The sequence below is a fragment of the Heterocephalus glaber genome, unplaced genomic scaffold (assembly GCF_053883595.1).
Source record: "Heterocephalus glaber isolate CG9 unplaced genomic scaffold, H.glaber_assembly_v1.0 deba00001586, whole genome shotgun sequence".
Lineage (NCBI taxonomy): Eukaryota > Metazoa > Chordata > Mammalia > Rodentia > Bathyergidae > Heterocephalus > Heterocephalus glaber.
In genome coordinates, this window is record NW_028258364.1 from 20,216,120 (window position 1) to 20,236,462 (window position 20,343).

General features: G+C 43.4%; 1 long non-coding RNA gene across 1 annotated transcript in view; it reads left to right on the plus strand.

The window, feature by feature from the left end:
- Positions 1 to 16,836, plus strand: part of LOC110343948 (uncharacterized) — a 34,617-nt gene extending 17,781 nt beyond the window's left edge. The window contains exon 3 of the long non-coding RNA XR_002386210.2: positions 16,718 to 16,836. This is a non-coding gene — a long non-coding RNA (uncharacterized LOC110343948). The remainder of the gene's footprint in view (positions 1 to 16,717) is intronic.
- The last annotated feature ends 3,507 nt before the right edge of the window (positions 16,837 to 20,343 follow it).

The following is a 20,343-nucleotide window of genomic DNA, read 5'->3' on the forward strand; positions in this document are numbered from 1 at the left end:
AAAGTGGGGACAAGGGCAGATATGCCTACTCTTCATCTGTCTATTAAACTTTGAAACATAGCCCCAAACCAAAATAGTCTGGCAATAAAATGACACAATTAGGATAGGATTGGCAAGGTAGAAGCAAAATCTTTATATGTAGATGAAATGATGATCTACAGAGAAAATACCAAGAAATCTCTAGGAGCCCCTAGACTTACATGAGTATTTTAAACCTCATCTATATTTATGATCTATATTAAGGTTGAACTTCATGGTTAACAATGATCATAGTTATAAAGATGAATGAGTTAAATAATAATGCAGATAGATTATCATTCTTTAAAGGCTCATAGTATAGCTAGTCGTGGTGGTACACATCTGTAATCTCGGTACTCTAGGAGACTGAGGCAGGAAAATCACAAGTTTGAACCTTACTAATGCATTAGTAGGACCTTATCTCAAAATTTTAAAAAATTTAAAAGACCGGGGATGTAGCTCAGTGAAAAGGCTCTAGGTTCAATTCTCAGTGCTGGGGCGGGTTGAGGGGGATCTCATAGTATAGTAGGGAAGTGAAAAACTGCAATGATGATCATAGACAATGACCTCCACGTTTCATCCAACATTCATCAACATTACATAGGTCTGCAGCCATCCTGCTGGGCAGCAACTTGGGGTCTGTTGCCTATGACACCAGACAGAAAGATTATGTAACATATCACTCTACTTAGGCTTCCATCTTTGTGCCTCTAGGGCCAATGAAATGAAAATGCCATTACCCTCTTGTTCCATCAGCTTTCTGAATGCAATGAACACTCATCAGCCAGTTGACTATGCCTTGTAGAACACTGGAAATGAGTAGCACTGTGTGGGACATTTGAAGCAGCCATGACCCACCTTTCTCATAGCCCAGACTTTTCTAGAGTAATGGTAGGGCCCTCCCTCATTCATTCAGGTCCTTTTGATATCACTACCACCAACACAGAAAACTGAGTGCCCTCTCCATTCATAACCTAAATATTTAGAGAGTCCCCACTGTGCAGGGCATTGCTAAATGATGTGATGAACAGAGATGTGAAAATGAAGTCTGGGTCTCTCTTGAGATACACCATGTATCCTACCATGGAATAGAATAGAAGCAAATACCTTAATGGGTCACTTCTGGCCAGGAATGAGATGGAGGTGGTTGGGGAATAGGAGAGGAGGTGGGAGCTTGTGCCTAGGGGAAGTGAGCCTAGCTTTGGCCACATCTAGTTGGAGGTGTTGAGGGACATCTTGGGGAAGATGGTCAGAGAGTAGTTGGAAAATATGTGGCCAGAGCTTGGAAAGAGTTAAAGGCAAGAAACACTGGTGATATTTGAAGCCACAAGATTAGGTTCTGCTGTCAAGACTCCAGCGGGCAGAAGGGGAATTAAAGAACAAAAGAGATGACTCAGAAGTACCATTCTTCCTTATTAGATAGTAATTTAATCACTCTTCACTGAAAGGCTGAATTTGCAGCATCTGAAAGATGAATTAAAATATTTTATTTGCCGATATAACTAATACAATATTATTTTTCCTTGCTTTCTTTTCTTGGGTGGGAGAGCTTAAAATATGTCTATGTAGCTTGATCAATATTTCTGTTAGACTGTTTTTTGAGGCAGGGTCTTGCTTTGTAGTTCAGGCTGGCCTCAAACTTGCCTCGGCCTCTTGAGTGCTGGGATTACAGGTGTGTGCCACCACGCCCCACTCTGTTAGACGTTTTGAATCAGTCTAACACCTCTGTTTTTTCAGGAAAAAGTAGAAGGAATGTTAGATGGGAGAAAGGGAAGAAGAGACAAAATGGGGTTCTCTATTATGAGTACCTAGAGTTGTTGATGACTGGGAAAACATCATGGATTCCAGTTGTGGCTTGATTGACATTAAGTGTGCTTTCCCGAAGACTGAGTTTGTGTGCGGGGATTCAAATGGTTTGATCTGGAAGACCTCCTATCTTCGGCCTGCTGGCTTAGAACTACAGTCTCAGGAACTGCCTCACAGTCCTTGAACACTGTGCTTTCTCTCTTTTCTTGTCTTCATGTCTTCCTCTCTCCTTGTTTGTAATCTGCAGTGTTGGACTCCATCATAGTGGGTACTGGAGAAGGAGCAGAGACAAGGGGGAGAGGAGAAAAACCCGTAAGAAAATAATACCAAAGTATCAATTTGCAAGTTCCCTGAGAGTGACTGTTTAGGCACATGCAAATTAAAATTGTGTGCATGATCCTGTTGGGATGCATTTGCATCCCTCTGAATGTCACACACAGCTGGATGTTATCTTTGGAGGAAGCTCTGGTGGAGCTCAGTGCTGAAGTGACTAGTAGATTTTCAAAGACCTTGTGACTTACGTTGACTTATTTGACAATGACATTTCCCCAAGGAAAATGAGACCTTGTCATCCACATCTTAATTTAGGACTGTCAGTGTCACAGAGCCTATGAGTACCTTGCCCAGGGACCAGCTAGTTTGCTAATATGGAGCTGAGGAGGACTTAGCAGGGAGCTGGGAGACTCTGGCTTCTAGATGTGCTCTCAGGAACTCTCCCGAGCCGAGCTGAGCCACTGTGGGTGACAGGTGAGTTCATCGCTTCAGAAACACCCCATTTGGCAGCGTGAGCCTTTCAGATGACAGTGGGAGTAAAAGCAGGTTATCATTGCTGGACCCAGTGGTCTGACAGAGCAAACAAAGAGCTCCATGAGGTGAGAAGAGGTGAGGAGAAGATTAGCGAGGCTCAAACAGGATAATTGGCAAAGCAAGAGGAAGGCAGTAAATTATGCCTCTTTCACTCAGCTTAGTTACCATATCGCTAGAGTGGATGGAGTAGGTCAGCAACCAGTGGCTGAAAAGCAGACTGGGGAAAGGTCAAGCAGAGGAGCAGGAGCTAAGCTCTGAGGGCGCCTCTGAGTGGTGCTGCTGGATTTCCATGCTTTCAAGGAATAACAGGACAGAATAAATGGAGTTTTCTGAGATTGTCTGGGAGCGCTTTTCATACTGTGAGACCCTCGCCCTGTCCCTAGGAAATACATTGAAAAGTGCCCCACATGAGGATGAAAACAAAGACAGGGAGCAGTCATGGTTAGTGTGGCTTCTCCTCTGCTCCGGTTTGCTCCCCACCCACACCTACCTTGCTCTATGACCTTAGACAGCTACTTGACTTCCGTGTCCCTCAGCTTCTTCAGTGGAGGTAAGGAAACAATTACCCACAAATTCATACATAAAAAGCTCTTAAAATCATTCCTAACACCCAGAGAACATTAAAAAAGGCTGGATAATAAACATTTAGAACATGATTTTCAGTGCCCCCAAAGGCATTTTGGAAATTTAAGGGGATTTTTTTTTCTTTTTTTGGTAGCGGGAATCAAACTCAGGTCCTTGTGCTTGCACAGCAGGTGGCGAAACCACTGAGCTAAATCCCTAGCCCAAAGGGTTTTTTTTTTTTTGGTTGCCACAAGGATGCAGGTACTACTGCTGTTTAGTGGGTGAAAATTCTGCATCCCACATGACTTTTGAGTGTCCTTTAGGACATCCTTACAGGTTAAAAACTGACTAATGTCTTTGGAACTTAGGATCTGACAGTTTGTAAAATTCATATGAGGTCTTTTTGCATTGAGTCAATGTAGGCTGAACTTTGCACGACCACATAAATTAAGAAGAATGCTATACTTTGCTGCATTCAAAGTATTTCCAAGAGGTGTTCCCCATTTCAGAAAGTCACCTTACCCATGGCAAAGCTACCTGCAAGGGCTGCATCTGCAGCTATCACGTTCCCAGGCCCTGACTGTGACTTCTAATGTAGCCATCCATGAGCATTTGAATATTGAAAAGCACATTATTTTGTTAGAAATAATACTGCATCTTCTCTTTTGTACGAGTTAACCCCTTGCAATGATTTTCCTTTGGATAAGTATGAGATGAATTATGCTTATTTATTCAGGATATTAAAGTACATTAAAATACTTGTTATTAAAAGGAGCTGTTAGGTCTGATAGGTTTGAAAAACATAACTTATTAGAGTCAGGCTCAGCACAAACATAAGAGGTGTAGCTCCCAGAAACTGATCCGGAGTAAAGTAATTAGAGCTCAAAGAGAGAGTATTGCACATGGTCTAAATTTGCCTCTGTGGTTTAGATGCTAGTTTGGCAGTTGGTGCATGTCGCCTATAGCTGCTCTCGAGGATTCTGGCATCAATTTCCTAATTAAGATGTCAGGTTTCTGTAGAATATTGAACTTCGAGAGGAAAGATCACTCTGCTGGTTGCTTTCCTGCATGTGAACTCCTCTCTCCATAGGAGCTAGAGCAGTCCAGAAATGGCTCTTTTCCAGGGTTTTCTGTTCTCTTCCTTTGTGAAGAGACAGGCAGCCAGGCAGCAAGGACTGGAGCTCCCTTGGCAGCGGCACCTCTTACTTTGTCTCCAGCTGTCCACAGGCTGAGGGGCACCCACACCCACTCACTGCATTTCCTAGTGCAGTTAATTCCGAGGCTCTATCGCTCAAAGTCCTGTTCTTAGGGGAGGAAGAGTATCTGTTTCCTTCCCGATGGGCAAAGAGAAAAAAGGTACAGTTGCATAAAAATCTGTGGCTGTGGGGCTGGGGATTTAGCTCAGTGGTTCTGCTGCCTGCTTCGCAAGCGGAAGGTCCCAAGTTCGATCCCTGGTACCAAACCAAAAAAAAAAAAAAGAAAGAAAAAGAAAAATCTGTGGCTGCGAATGTGAAAGAGGGAGGAACATCATCGGGAGGGTGGCAAGTGGAGGTGGTTTTTTGGAATGCCTTAGTTAGCTCAGGCTGCTGTAACAAAGACGCTACAGACAGAAAGGCTTACCGGAAACCAAAATTTATTTCACAGTTCTGGAGACTAGAAGTTAGAGGTCAGAGTACCAGCATGGTTGGGTTCTGGTGAGGGCCCCCCTTTTCTCTCTGTACCCTCACATCACAGCAGAAAAGACTAGTGAGCTCTCTTGGGCCTTTTATGAGGGCTTCACCATCCTGACCTAATTGTCTCCTAATACCATCAGCTTGGGGGTCGGGATTTTAACATATAAATGGGGGAGCAAACATTCAACCTCCATCCTATGACACATCAAGTGAGGTGTCCCTGAGCTCAGGAACCCCCTCTGCTCTTCCCACTGGCTTGCCTCAGTCCTGGATCCTCAGGCCCCCATGCTGAACTCTTAGCTCCTCCATCCCCTGTTATAATCAAACCCTGCAGCAAAGCCAGTCTGTGTCAGATTCTCCAGTGGTTTCCGTTTCCTGGTCAGATCCTGACTGATGTGCTGGCCTCAGGAGCCAGTCTGCTCTGATAAGGGTCAGGGCTGGAAGGCAGGTGTGGGGATCACCTTGTTGGGATGGGTTTGCAAGAGGACTTCAGGACAACTGAGTGTGTGGCTTGCTGGGTCCCCTCCTCTTGAGAGCTACTGGATCTTTGCTCTAAGGGAAGGACTTTAAGCAGGAATGATAGGTGGTGGATGGAGGTAAAGAATTCACTAAAGATTCAGAAAGGATGCACCAAGAATGTCAGAAACAGGAGTTATGTCAACCCAGTCTAGAAACAACCCATGTGCTCTGATGGGGGCTCACGAATCACTGAATTTCCCTGGCATCCTTCAGCCTCATATGTTTGTACCTTGTGTCTGCCTTCAGATAGACCAGAGAATAATGTGGTGAGGGCTTATAATTTAATATTCCTGTAATATTTCCTCCATATCAAATTCCCACTAGGACAAATGTGTACAGATGAATCATTATAATTTTTTCCCCTCTTATTCCAGCCAATCCACTTGGGCCTCTGCTAAGAAGTGATGATAAAAGTCATGAAAACAAAACAAAGCGTAGCATTATAATGTCATTTAAAGAGAGAAAAGAGTTCCAGGAGATCCTTTGTTGTGCCAGAAGAGCACAGGCTGCCTGTTTAAATGACTTTTGTTTTCCCTTGTAGATAATCACAGAGTAATGCAACCAAAATCATTCTTGGCTGCTGCTAAGGTCATCATGTGGTTCCTGCTGACACATGAGCCATCGAAAGGTGCGGGGGTCCGCAGTGTGCTGCCTTGGAGACGTGTGCATGCATCACTCTGATTCCTGAGACAACAGGACCATCATATTTGAATCTAGTTGTGTAGGTCCCCATCCCCAGGAGCACACCTGTATCGCAAGCACTGTAGATTACGATGGGAGAGAGCAAGGCCCTCTGGGATGAGTCCTTAGGGGAGGTGATTTTTCGTGCTGGGTAATGGACCTGTGAGAAGGAAGGGCATTTCAGTATGGGTTTTGCCACACTGGGCAACTCTGGCAGGTATATGGGTATTTATTCCAACTCAGAGTCATAAGAGAAGACCAAAAATAGGCAAAAATAGGGCTTCTGGGACTGGATCATAAAAGGCTATACAGCTTTCACCTTGCTGGAGAGCTGCAGCATTTTCTCAGAACCCTGAGCAGCATGGAAGGAGTCCAGCCACCCTGCGACTGCCATACTGGAGAGGTCACGTGGCAGATCCCCTGGGAATGGTCCCAGTGGAGCCTTCTCTCCATCCCACCAGGCATCTGTCATAGGAATGAGCCAGCCCACCTGTCAGCGAAGTGGCTTCTTCAAAATGCTTGCAGCAATGCCTCCTGAAACAGCAGTTAGGCCAGCCAAGCCCTGCCAGAATTTCTGACCCACAAAATAATGACATATCATGAAAGCGTTGGTATTTTAGGCCACTAAGTTTCCATATGATTTGTTATGCAGCAATGGCTAGCTAGAACATATTCCTAACTAGAATGGTTCCTAATCTAGTCACAAGTGTAACTTATTAAGTGCAGTTTGCCACTGAGTAATGCTTCAATGTCAGATAGCTATCAGTATATTTTAATGAGTGTCTGTCTCATATATCCCAGTAATGTGGGGGGCATGAGGTGTAAGGTTTAGTCTCTGACCTGATAAAATAATAATTATGTGATAACTTTCATTCGTTGAATGCTGTGAATTAAGTCATTGATTCTCAAAATATGGTTTCAATATAATCAGCATCACCTTGGGATTTGTCAGAAATGCAATTTCTCTAATTCTATCCCAGACTCCCTGAATTAGAAACCCTGGGAGGCCGGGCATGGTGGTGCATGCCTGTAACCCAAGATTTTGGGAGGCTGAGGCAGGAGGATCATCCCAAGTTTGAGGTCAGCCTGGGCTACATAGCGAATTCAAATTCAGCCTGAACCACATAGTAGCAAGACCCTGTCTCAAAAACCAAAATAGTGGGGCCAAGGATTTAGCTCAGTGGTTCTGCTGCCTGCCTCAAAAGCACAAGGTCCTGAGTTCGATCCCTGGTACCAAAACAACAAAACAAAAAACCTGGGAGTGGGCCAGCAATATGCATTTTAATAAGTCCTCCAGGTGATTCTAGTATAGATGGAAAATCACTGTAGCAAGCGCTTCACTTTCTTCACCTCAGTGAATCCTTACAGTAACCCAAGGTTTCTCAGACTTGACACTTTGGGTAAGGCGATTCTTTAATTCAGGTGGCTGCCCATGGTTTGTAGGACATTTAGCAGCATTCCTGGCCTCTACCTACTGGATGCAAGTAGCACCATCTCCCCCCAAAATGTCACCAGACATGGCCAAATGTCCTCTGGGAGTCTGAAATCACTCCCAGTTGAGAATCCCCAACACACCCCATGAGACAGGATTTTAAAATATATTCAGAATTCATGGCCATCATATATGCAGACATGGGAATGGCTGTCATGAAGAAGGAGTTTTTATTCACAGTTTCCTAGAAACAGGAGGTGGGCATGCCATGATGGTGGTAGGAGTATATGGGGGAGCACCGGGGTTGGTCATGAGGAGGAGGAAATATGGGGAAACTGAGTGAAAGCTCACAGTGGTTGTGCACAGAACAGGCGAGGCAGGGTCAGCAGGCTTGTGCTTGAAGAGCGATTTGAACAGGCCTAGGCACAGAGTTTGTGCAAGTTGCCTGCTACCTCACCCAGAGGCAACTAAGGAAGGGAAATAGTGGCCCAAGTGTGAGGCCTCTGTGAGAGAGTGCAGACAAAGGAGGTCATAGGTTGGTGTGCACAGAAACCCCACTCACGGGTCAGTTGTTTGCAGTCTCCAGGTACCCGTCAGCCCTGGGATGGGCCATCTCTCCAGCACCAGCAAGGCCCCGGATGTCAAAGCATCAGAATATAGAGATGTGTTTAAGGCAGGTAGGTGCAATTACCCTATTTTCCAGATGGCAAAGCTGAAATTTAGAGAAGTAGTTTGCCATAAATCATAGCTCGACCAAGGAGAGCTCTGCTCAGATTTAAACCTAGGTCTGCTGGGCCTCTCAAACCAAACTCTAACCAAGGTGCTTTCTGCTAATCAGCTAGTGAAGTGATCACATGTACGGGCATTGATACCTGTATAAAAAGATCGTTGACAGGGCAAAGGAAGATGCTGAGTAATTTCCACATAAAATACACTAAGCAATGAGAGAAAGGATTGGTTCTAGCAGTCAAAGAAGGTGCTTTGGTTTAGATCTTAAGATTCGCCAAAGGCCCATGTCTTAAAGGCTTCATTCCCAGCATGGTGCTATTGGGAGGTGGTGGAAACTTTAAGACATGGGGCCTAGGAAGAGAGTTTTAGCCAATGGGGTTGGGCATCCCAGCCAGGAGGTGAATGGTTTTGCTATGCCATGTCTTCCTGCAGGAAGTGGTGTCCCCATCCTAAAAGCAATGGGTCTGCCCACTCATGGAATGAAACCTCCAAGACCATGAGCCAGACTAAGTCCACCTTCTCCTCTTCCTCCTCCTCCTCCTTCTTTGTCTTCGTCTTCTTCTACTGGGGATCAAACTTGGGACCTTGCACTTGTGAGGCAGGCGGAGGCACCACTGAGCTAAATCCCTGGCCCAAGCCCACTTTCTTTAGGAAAGAATCCCACCCACTTTGATAAGCTACGCCCACTAGAAGCAGTACATGATGTACAAGCTTTTGGCATGATAGACTAAATATATAAAAAAGTCTCCATCTAACAGTAGTGCCATAATATAAATGCTGGGCCAGATAAAATTTTTAGAGTAAGAATCACTCTGGAAATTTCCAATTGACATCTTATGAGGTAATACGTCAGTCTGAGAATCTATGACCAACAGGGATCACACAAAGAAAGGTCTTTTCACGTGGACTGAACAGTGCAGCAGAGGCTTTGGCAAGTGGAACTGACAGCTATTCCTTCATTCAGATATTTCTGATGGCTCCCGCTGTGCCAGGCACTGGGCTGAGTGATTGGGAGTTACAAACCATTGGTCCTCTTAATGAGACAGGATGTCTGCTGTAGAAGTGCTAACCTGCAGCAGCAGACATAGTAGAGGAGATTCTTGGGCAGCCCAGCTTGGGACAGATGGAATGAATGGGCACCTATCCACATGGGGACAGAAAGCATGGCAGCATGAGATCGAGCTTCCTGGGACTTAGCCTCCACGCCCCCCACCTCTCTGGGGACAGTCATGTCTTCTGTCATCACTCTCATGCTCTAGGGGGTTCCAAATCACTGCAGGTAGTGGGTTCACAGTGCACATGACTGTGCTGATTTCTGTGCATGACAAAGGAACACCACCTTAATCCTCCATGACTTCTAAAGCCTTTGTTATCAGTTAACACTGAAGCCACCAGTTATTAGCAAGAATTTAACTAGAGTATAAGCTCCAGAAGGGCAGTGGTATTTGTCTGTGTTGTCCATTGCTGTATCCATAGTGCCTGGCCACACTGGGCCCATAATAGCTCTTTGATCAGTGAAGAAATTGGAACACAGGGCAGAGGAGGCAGGGAAAGGTAGTAAATCATGCAGGTGAATCAACAAGAAGAAGGAAAGTGAGAGGGTATTAAGTGCAAATTTGGCTTTAACCAGAGGTCTGCTATATTTGGAGGTGGGTGGGGTAGGGGTGGGGAAAGCCTCAGGACCTAACGCTGCTGAACTAGAATTGTAAGTAGACTGGCAGCTCTTAACCATGGTTCTAGTAAATGCTGTGCATATGGAAACATGGCCATTCTGTGTTTTTGAAATCCCATGAAGGCCCCTCTTGCTGTTTTTAACTTTCAGCCAGTGTCATGTTCAGAAAGCTCAAGCACCAGACACTTCCAAGCTCAGGCCCCATGTGCTCATTTTGATGGATGCTCCCCAGTTTAAGGTTAAATCAGACCCCAGCCCAGGAATGCCCATGATCTCCTCTTGTCCTTCCTGAGGAGGTGACAAGGCCACTTGAAGGAAAGTGTGAAGGGAACAGAAAAGACAGAGGAGAATAACCAAGGAAACCCCCCAAGGTTCCTTACCAACACCCAATCATACATCTGGGCTGAGGATTGGGCAATCAGCTTTCTATAAAATTACTTTAAATGGGAAATGATGTTTGACTCAGTATCTATCAGGCAATAGGTTTTCAACACTTTCCTCCCTAAATTTAAATTCTCAGGTTTGATTTGGAATCTAATTTACTTCTCTATTTACAGATCTCCTTTGGAAAGATCTTTTCTCTTATATACCCTCACCCATTTCTGTATGTGGATGAGCTCTCCTTTTACTTTGGTCCAGCAACGTGTGGCCCTAAACAGTTAAGACAGGAAGGTGGGTGCTGTCTTTAGAAGAACCAAGCAGATCAAATGAACATGTCAAATGAACATGTCTGCCTGGTGCTTCCCACTCTGAAGGGCTCAGTGCCAAGCTATGATTTGCTCTAGTTTAAAAAAAAAAAATTCCCCTAATTTCACTGTCAAGATTTTGAGAAGCATTCTCATGGTTTTAAAGAGATTATTGCATAATTTGTTCATGTTTAAAGAATTATATTGTTAAATAAATTTAGCTCTCCAGATTCTAAATGACAAAAACAAGTGAAGTTACATCATTTGAATTATGAAGTGATAATGTCTTCCAATTCTGCCCCAATCAAAAGTGTAACAGTTTAAAGCTTATAATAATCATGTTCAAACATATTCAGATTATAATTACTTTTCTTCTGATAATGATAGCCCGTCTGATTGGATGATTACCTATTTGACTTTGATAAGTCTCAGAGGTCAAAAAAGGGATAATTGCAGACATCTGTTTTCTATGGAAAATATAATCTCAGAAAATAGTGTTTAAAGTGACATCTGCAAATATGTGTTTTAGAAAGAAACTCTCACATTTAAAAATCATAGGGAAAAGAAGCAATTCCTAAGCTACTATGTATCACACTGCCTTTGTAAATAGATGAACAAGTTTAACTTACTGGTATTCATGTATGCATAAGAAATTACAAGCAGGCCTGATTATATTTTGTGCAGGTAGAATTAGAAATGGAAATAGATTATGAGAAAGTAACTCGAACCAGTCTGTGACATAGAATGATGTGGAGACCTCGCTTTACTTTTGTTTTAATTTGGTCTAGACATGCGTAGGTGCCACCACTTTCCTGGTTGATTTTTATTTTGAAGTTGTCGCTGGAAGATCTTCTACCTTGATTTCTTGTCCCGACCACTCCAGTTGTGAGGTGGCTTCCTGCGGAAGAGGAGGATTATGGCTACCAGGGTCCTCTATATGCAGAGACGCTGGCTGCTCTCTCTCTGCAGATGTATGAGCTTCCCAGCTCCCTCAGGGAGTTGCCAAGAGCCTGTCCCTCCCTCCAGCCAGCAGCTGCATCCTGCAGCAGACACAGAGAACTGTCTTCCATATTCCCTCCCACACATGGCAAAACTTCCTTCACTCTAACTCATTAATGCGGAATCTTCTCTAATTCATGCAAGACCTGGATTATCAGTTTTGCCAGATTAAGCTTTCTAAAATACAGCTTTTGCTATAGCACTTTCCTCCTCAGTGGCTCCTCAGTGTCCACAGAGGGAAATCTAAGCTTCTCAGATTTCATTATCTTTCATAATCTGATCTTAACCTATTTTTTTCATCTTCATGAACCTCTTCACTTTTGTGAAATCTACCTAACGCCAAGTGGTGTTCATCTTTCTTACCTCTTGTCTGTATCTTTGGTGATACCATTACACTTATCTAGAATTTTCTTGTCATCATCTCTGCCTATTGATCTTTTGTTGCTGTGCACCTTAGGTATCCAGAACTGGATAACACATACTCTTTGGTTTATAACACACCAGTTTGATTAGTCCATAAAAGAGCTTCTTTTATGTTTATTTGTATACATTAAAATTTTACCCACGTCTACCTTAAATCTTACAATTTCAAGAAAGTGCCCTTGCTAAAAGAAGGCTGCTGCACTCCGAACAATTACAGCACATACTACTGATAGTCTAGATCAGTGGTGGTGAACCAATGGCACTCGTGCCACAGCCAGCTCTTTGTTATCACTGAAGGTTCTAAGATGTTCGCCATCGCTGGTCTAGGCCATTTCTAGCATAAGTCAAGATCACGTGATGCCTGGCACCACTGCTGCATCTGCACACACCTGCAGCCAGTCAATTGTGCCCTGCTAGGTGGCATAAACCTGGTATTTTGTTATAGCTCTATAGCAGCTCTCACCAAGTAGTGTTGTTTTTCTATCTGTGTCCATCTTCCCTCAAAGTCAGCAAGTTTGTTAGGACCAGACTCTGTCTCTCTATTCATCTTTGCACCCCAAGTGCCAACCACAGTGCCTGACTAGTAATGTTTAGTAAGCAGTCAGTGCCCTGGGATTTTCTGAGAAATTAGATTATACACTCCTGGAAACCATAGCAAGCCACACAATCCCAGGCAAAGGATGGACCTCTGACTGGTATTTCTTTTGTATCTCCCATGTGCCTCACAAAGTACTGAGCAGATAGAAGTATCGTAACTACTTTTTGATCAATGGAGGCCTCAGCTCCCTTGGAAAATTGAGGAACTGTATATTTAGGGAGAGTAACGAATTTATCTCTGCTTTTCCAGAACTGTCCAGTTTGAGGCAGAAAGTTGTATGTCTAGGAATTCCCCCCATCCCTGGGCAAACAAGGCTGGCTGGCCAGCCAGTTTAGAATCTCATACATATACCAACAACACAAATGCTAACACTCTCTCTCCTTGTCCAAGTCTTTTAAGGAACACTTTTGCAAACTTAACTTGAATTTCTGTAAATTTGAGAGTAACTAAAAAAGTTTCTTGATGATTAGTCTAAATTTAATTGTATTGTTATTCCCCCTAGTCAAAAAATTTCAAACACAACTAGGAGATTTCTCTTTTCAGAATGGACTTTCTTTTTCAGAGTGGTGGGGTAGAGAGCTTAAAGAGACAGACATCACTTAAGGCACACTGGGCATGTCAGGCCCAGCAGGTGAATCTATGCCTTTAGGCAGAGGCCACACCCACTGGGCCAAAAGCTGGGGGTAGGGCAAGTTGCTATAAACCACCAACTTCCTTTGTGCAAGACCAGCTGCTTTGGATCCTATCAGAAATCTTTTATTAAATCTCTAAGAATTTTCATATTCTCCACACTGCTCCATTTTAATTCCATCCCATGCCCATTGTTATTGAGGGAATATTTACTTGCTATTGAAGGAAGTCATGTGGGATGCATAGTCGATAATTTCATCAAGGAATAACTTATCTTTGTGCTTTCAGTGGAAAAGGGAGGGAAATGGTTCACTCAAGTAGCTTATGAGCTTTTGAAGAATATTTACAAAGAGATATTTTTTAGACAGAACAAGAGATTATTATTTTCTCATTTCTAGTAAAAAAGCAGCAAAAAAAAAAAGAAAAAAATCAAAGCCTGAAACAAAACAAAATAGTTAAGAGATATCTAGAAAATATAGTGGCCATTGATTTCCATATTTCTCACTTAACAAATGCCAAACACAAAAGGACCCATGTTTGTTTTGAGGGAAAGGCCCAGCTGGGAATGATCGTGACTGTAACTTACGTGATGAGGGAGATGTTGGTTCTTTCACTACGGAAGGGAAGCACGTGGTAAAGCAAAGGCAAAACCAAGACAAAAAGCCAAAGGTGACAAAACTAGCAAAAAGAAAATGTTGCCATAGTGGGTTCTGGAACTCTGACATATTTGCAGTTCACACCGTTTACATCAACCAGCAGCTTCATTTTTCCTTCTTTTGAGATTTCTAGGTGAACAATGTCTAATTACTGAAGATGTTGTCTTAGTCCATTTTTGCTACTATAACAGAATACTGAAGATCAGGCAATTGATAAATAACAGCAATTTATTTCTCACAGCTCTGGAGGCTGGAAATCTAAGATCAAGGCATCAGCAGATGTGGTGTCTGGTAAAGGCTTTGTCCCTGCTTTTAGGATGCCACTTCCTTGGTGCCTCCTCATATGGCAGTAGAAGAAGGAGGCAGCTCAGGCTCCTGTATGGGGTAAGGAACCCCATTTGTGGCAGTGAAACTAATGAACTAATCATCTTAGAGAGCCCACCTTCTTGGTGGTTAGGTTTCAACATATGGATTTTGGAGGATGCATATATTCCAGCTATAGCAAGGGTGATTCTCTTTTATGCCAGGAGAGTGCTACCTCTAGCTAGCAGTTCTCTCCACTCCCTGAGCTAACCTTGGTCCCAATGATCACGATGTCTTGCTTAGGCAGTTGTAGTAATTTTCCTGCAGCCACTCCACACTTCCTCCCTATCTGTATTTCACAATAGAACCAATGTTCAGATTGTATATATAATCATATCTTCCTCCCCTTTTATCTTATTCTCCATTTAACTCCTTCCCTGGGGATTGTTCTGGCTTATGTCTGAGGTCCTCCAAAGCCTCATGTGGTCATAGGTGGGGCTTTTTCAGAGGTGGCTGGATCTAGAGCACGTGATGCTGGCATTGATTCACAGCACAATGCTAGCATCAAGGGCAATAAGATTAAGGGTGTGAGTGCTGCCCACCCTAAGTAGCCTGGATAAGATGTCAGGGACAGAAAGAGCTGTGGTTGGCTCTGTGGCTTTTGCTATCTTCTACATGCAATGAACTATTTCTCCTCTGCGATGCCCCTTTGCCATGTGCCACTCTGCCTTCGAGCCAGCCAACTATAAACTGGAACCTCTACAAACTGTGAGCCAAATAAATCTTTCCTTTCTTAACTTTGGGTGTCAGATATTTTGTCTCAGCAATGAGAGATAAATAAGCTAGAAAGGGATGAAATACTCCAAGGTTGAAATCTAAGAACCCTAATGTAGTCTCCGTGACCTGGTGCAGTTTGTCCCCACTTACCTTTTCACCTCATTATACACCACTCTCTCCATGTCTCTCTGCAACTCACCCAGGGCTCATCTAGTTCCTCACTCAGCTATGCTTTCTTCCACCACAGGACTTTTGCACCTGATTCTCCTTCCACCTAGAGAATGCTCTCTCTCATTCTCCAATGGGCTAAGTCCTTTCATTGCTTCAAGGTGCTGCTCACATTTATGTCCTCAGGAAAATTTTCTCAGGGACCCATCCAGTCCAATTCTCTTTTGATATGTTCTCCCAAACTTGTGTACCTTTCCTTAAGATAATTCATGTGAGCATATAAAAGCAGACTCATTTTCATGATTAAGTAACCTCTGTCACCAACTCTGTAGGCCATAAAAGCAGAGTGTTTTTGCTCAAATTTCCTCCTTGGTGCTCAGCTAGCTAGGTGATTGACACCTGGCAACCACTGGTCAACAGCCTGGAATTTCTTGGAAGGACTTGTTTCAGGGATGACCCTTGTATGCTGGACAGGCTTCGTAAAACAAGGATTGGGCTTGGAAATGTAAGAGGAAAATTCTATCTCTGATTCTATTCTTTGGACTTTATGGAAGACATAATATATTTACTTTGATTTCTATGAGGACACAAAGAATTGAAAAGCTCTGTGGCCACCACACTCACCATATCAAATGTGCTATTCTTCCATGATCTGTGCTGCTGTTCATTGTATTAGTTTAAGCTTCAGGTGCTGGTTTGGCTGCTATAATAAAGAGACCTAAAAGTGTGATGCTTAAACAAGAGAGAGAGATCTGTCTCACAGAAAAGTCTGGGCCAGTGTTCCAGAGCTGGAGTGTTGCTCAGTGGTGTTGGTAATCCAGACTTCTTACATCTTCCTGCTGTGCCATCCTTAACCTACAGCTCCATGCTGGGGTCCAAGATACACGCCTCACTGTCCCTGTGACAGCCATATTCTAGCTATTGGGAAGGGAGAAAATGGACAAGGAGGACTTATCATTTTTCTTTAAGGACATGAGCTATAAGTTACCCACACTACTTCCAATTTCACTCCATTGCCAAGAGCAATAGATGGTAACAAGGTACACTGCATTGTTATTTTTAAAAATCAGTGTGCTTCCCAGTAGACTTTGGGTTTCTGGTGGCCAAGAATCTTGTCCCTTTTTATGTGACACCCTGTAGTGCCTAGCCAAGAGCTTGCTACACAGCAGTAATTGCTTATTTAATTAATGGAGTAAATCAGACTTGGTAGGGTCCAGAGTAACTGCATGCTGATATGGCAGTGATTTCATAAACTAGAAATAGCTAAGTCTTTTTGACTTGCTCTACATAACATCTTATGTAATTCATCATGCAAACAGATCAAAGGTATTTGAAATGAGATTCCAATATGGTCTTCACGAAGTATGTTTTTCTGGGGAAAGGGTCCATGAGATCTTCAAAGTGGTTTGTAACCTGAGAAAACCTGACATTGATATGAGGATTTTCTAGTGCATTTACTGAAATTCAAAGCCACTTAAGATAAGAAGGCAAAAGAGGAAGGCAGATGGAGGTCAACTTTTTACCTATTCTACTGAAAATGCTGATATTAAAAAATGTTGCTTATGTCCTTTGACAGGTGTTCTTTGTACCACTGAGCCCTGGATTTAAGCCAGCTTACTCCCTGGACTGCACTGGATCTGAGCAGACCATCTCAACCCCTCTGCTTGCAGCAGCCATCCGGTATCCTCAGAGGAGACAGGAGGAGGAGGAGGAGGAGGAGGAGGAGGAGGAGGAGGAGGAGGAAGAGGAGGAGGAGGAGAAGGAGGAGGCGGCGGCGGTGGCTGTGGGCCACTTGCCCATTTTCTCCCATCATGTGAAGCCACTCTGTCTTCCCTGAGGCAGGGAAGGGGCGGGCTGGGCTTCGGTGGGGAGAGGCCAGGAGTCCTGTGCTAATGAGACTCCTTTCACCCGGAAGGACACAACAGATGTGCAGAGAAAGGGCTTGGCTCCTGACAACGAAGGTTAAAACAGAATTTCTGGTAAAAACGTCCTGTCTCTTCACTACAATAACAAACAGGTTAGCCCTGGTAAGTTCAAAACCTTCATTGCCCCCACAAAAGTGGAACACACGAATTATAATAGTCACAGCTTACACTTCTGCTTATTTGAGTTATGTGGGAAGCATCTTTAGGAAGTCCCGCATTTCCTGATTTTTAGCCTCAGTGTTTGTCATCCTGGGTGCCAGAGAACCTGCCTCTGCCTTGAAAGTTCTTCCTCCAGCTGAGAAGCAGGTGGCCCACAACAGTTATTCTAGTTCAGAACGATTAGGGGACAGGGGCATGGAGAGCTTCACTTGAGTATCCCCACCATTCCCAGCCTCATCCCCATCAGCTTATTTGGGGAAAGCGGAGAAATAGGAAATGGGAGACTTGAGCTACCAGAGTCTCTGGGAGACTCGGAGGTTCTCGGCACCTCAGTCTCTTCCCTCAGTTATGTCCCTATTTGTTGGTGAGCAATACATGTTCCTGTTTTGAGAGCTCTCTAGGGTGTATCCTTCACAAATGGTAAGGCAATTGGGCATCCTATGTGCATATAAATGATACCCTTAATAATCACCGACTAAATATACCATGGCCTCCTTCTGATGTCTCAGGAAAGCAACCCGGCATTCCCAGGGCCTTTGCAGGGATTTTCCTTGATTCTGTAAAGCCTTGAATAATACTGAAGCTCTGTAATAACACTGAGCTGCTTTTGCCCTTTTTTCTAGTCTTAGCTTTGAACATTATAATATTAGTTGTTTAAATTTTCATAGAGTCCAAGGTTCAGAAGAGTTCTGGGGAAGTCATTTAAATTCATCCTCCTGCAGGTCTCCTGGTAGGGCTGCAACTTGGCTAACAAAGACAAATGGTTTCCTATCTGATTCTGAAAGGTCTCTAGGGGAAGATTCCCTAACCAACCACAGTAATCACGAATTGCTAACATGAGTGTGCCCCACTTTAAGAAAACCTGACTCGTGAGAGCCTGTGTGGCAGGATAATTTATTGAGATACTAATCTGTGCATTGTTCTCTGTAATGTGCCTGCCCCACTCTACTGGCTCCATGGAACTGGCCCATTTGTTGTCCCTGCTCACTGAGGGGATAGACTGTACTTATGCTGTGATCCTATTGCCCTGTTACACAGAAACATAGAGATACAGAGTCCTCTTGCCCCTGTGCTAATCCTAACCTCAAGGTCTAGCTCCTTTAGCACCTGTGTAAGGAGGCAATGCTCCTGGGAGAATTTGCCCTTATCCTAGGAGACACCCCGATTTGGCTCTTCATTAGTTAGCTATGTCTTCTTGGAGAATGCTTTCATCTCTTTAACCTCTGACCCATTATCAGTAGCATGAAAGGTTGATTTAATGAGCTTTAGGTACTGCCCTGCTTTTGATTCGGTGGGGTCATCAGTCTCTTCCTGGAGCAGCTGCACAACATTTGCCCAAAGGCTTTCTGGGTAGGGCAGCCAATGTCAACAAAGGAAAGAGGATCCATGCAGCATTTATGACCAGCTTACGATCTGAAATTCACACTTAACTGGACATCCTGTATTTGCCAGCCAATCTTGTTTGGGGCCATCTGTATTTTGGAAGATAGGAGGCTGAAGGTAGAAGAAGTTGGTTTCTTTTTAGTCTTGTCTAGATTGGACCATTGTTCGGGAGATAGGCTTGTGTGTTTCCTCTCCCTCCAAGCAGGCCCAGTTGACTTTCAAGTTTAGAGAATGGGCATCTTAAAATGAAAACTATCCTTGCACAATCTTCTTTAGAATAAATATTTAACGGGAAAAAAAAAGATCTATGCATTTTGCCAAAGGTCAATTTTTCTTAGCTTTCTAGAAAGGACAGAGCAGACTGCTGAATCTTCAAGCAAAGAGAGACCAGCTGTTCAATGGATCAAAATGATAGAAATTCTTCCACACCACCTCTCCCCAAGAGGACCTGACTAGTGTGAGCAGTGGGAGTTATATTTTTCTCTTGTCCTCAAAATTTCTATGATACAGAAAAGCAAGTGGAGTCAAAGTGCAGATTGTTTTTTCCTATAACATGAGAAACCTTTAAAAAAGTGTTCCATGAACTTTCTATTCCTTAAGTTTGAAATTACATTTAATGCCACACTATGATTTAAAAAAAAATCATTTGTGAATCAAGCCATCCTTGATGACAAAGACTGGGCTTCCTGTAATTTCTTGACACAAAACAGGTTAGGATCTAACCCTGAATGTGGAAAGAAACATGATTTATGTTTTATCCAATTAACACATACATGACCTTTGGGTGAAAGGAATGTGACCTTGAGTAAAAAGATTCCTTATTTATCCCATGTTAATCAAAATAAGTTACCAATACATGTAGGATGCAGTAACTCACCAGCTCAAGGCTGAAGGTTGCTAAAATATGTAGAAGTTATAGCATCAAATAATCCTCACGCATCACAAGGAGGTCACTCTGTTAGTTTTGGGGACAAAGTTGGGAAGTCCATTGTCCAGTGGAATTTAAAGCTTTGGGAATCAGAATCACCTGAATTTTGAATGCTCTCAGTGCATCTGTGTTTGAGTTTTGAGTTGAAATTAGCATAAGTCTGATCTACAAGAAATGAGTACCTCTTAAAGATACCCTTTCCTGAGAGAGAGAGAGAATCCAAGTGAAAGCAATTCATTTATTGATGTTCAATTTTCCTCAATGCCAGCCTGATCTCTCCCTCTCTTTTCATATTTTACAGTCTAAGCATTATGTGAGTGACAGGAGTGACAGGAAATGCCCCAAACCCGATGGATTGCTCATAATTTGCTCTGTGGAGAGATTTGGCTTTACCTGCATTCCTGCGAAGGCAAGTGTGGAAGTATTTCCTGGCTGTAAAAAACCACCAGTGTGATGAGCTGGGAAATCCTCAAGATTTAGAGCCACATTCAGGATGAGGCTTCTCAAGGGCATTTCAAAACAACTTCACATGCTCCAGCATTTTCTAAGGGGCAGGACTTCTGCAGTGTAGATAAAATGGTCCAACTTTTGCCTTGGAGAGAAGGAAAAAAATACCTGTATAGGTAGATAACTGTATAAAAGGCAAGTGTTATAGATACTTAGCCTTGGCAATCTTTTGATCCCCAGAAATGTGAGAGGGTAGAACTGGGGGAGCAGAGGCTGGGTTGAAAGGTGGTGAGAACTCAGATCAGACACAGTGCTGCCTAATCAAGGTCGAGCCTTACTTAGCTCACTAACAGGGAGAGG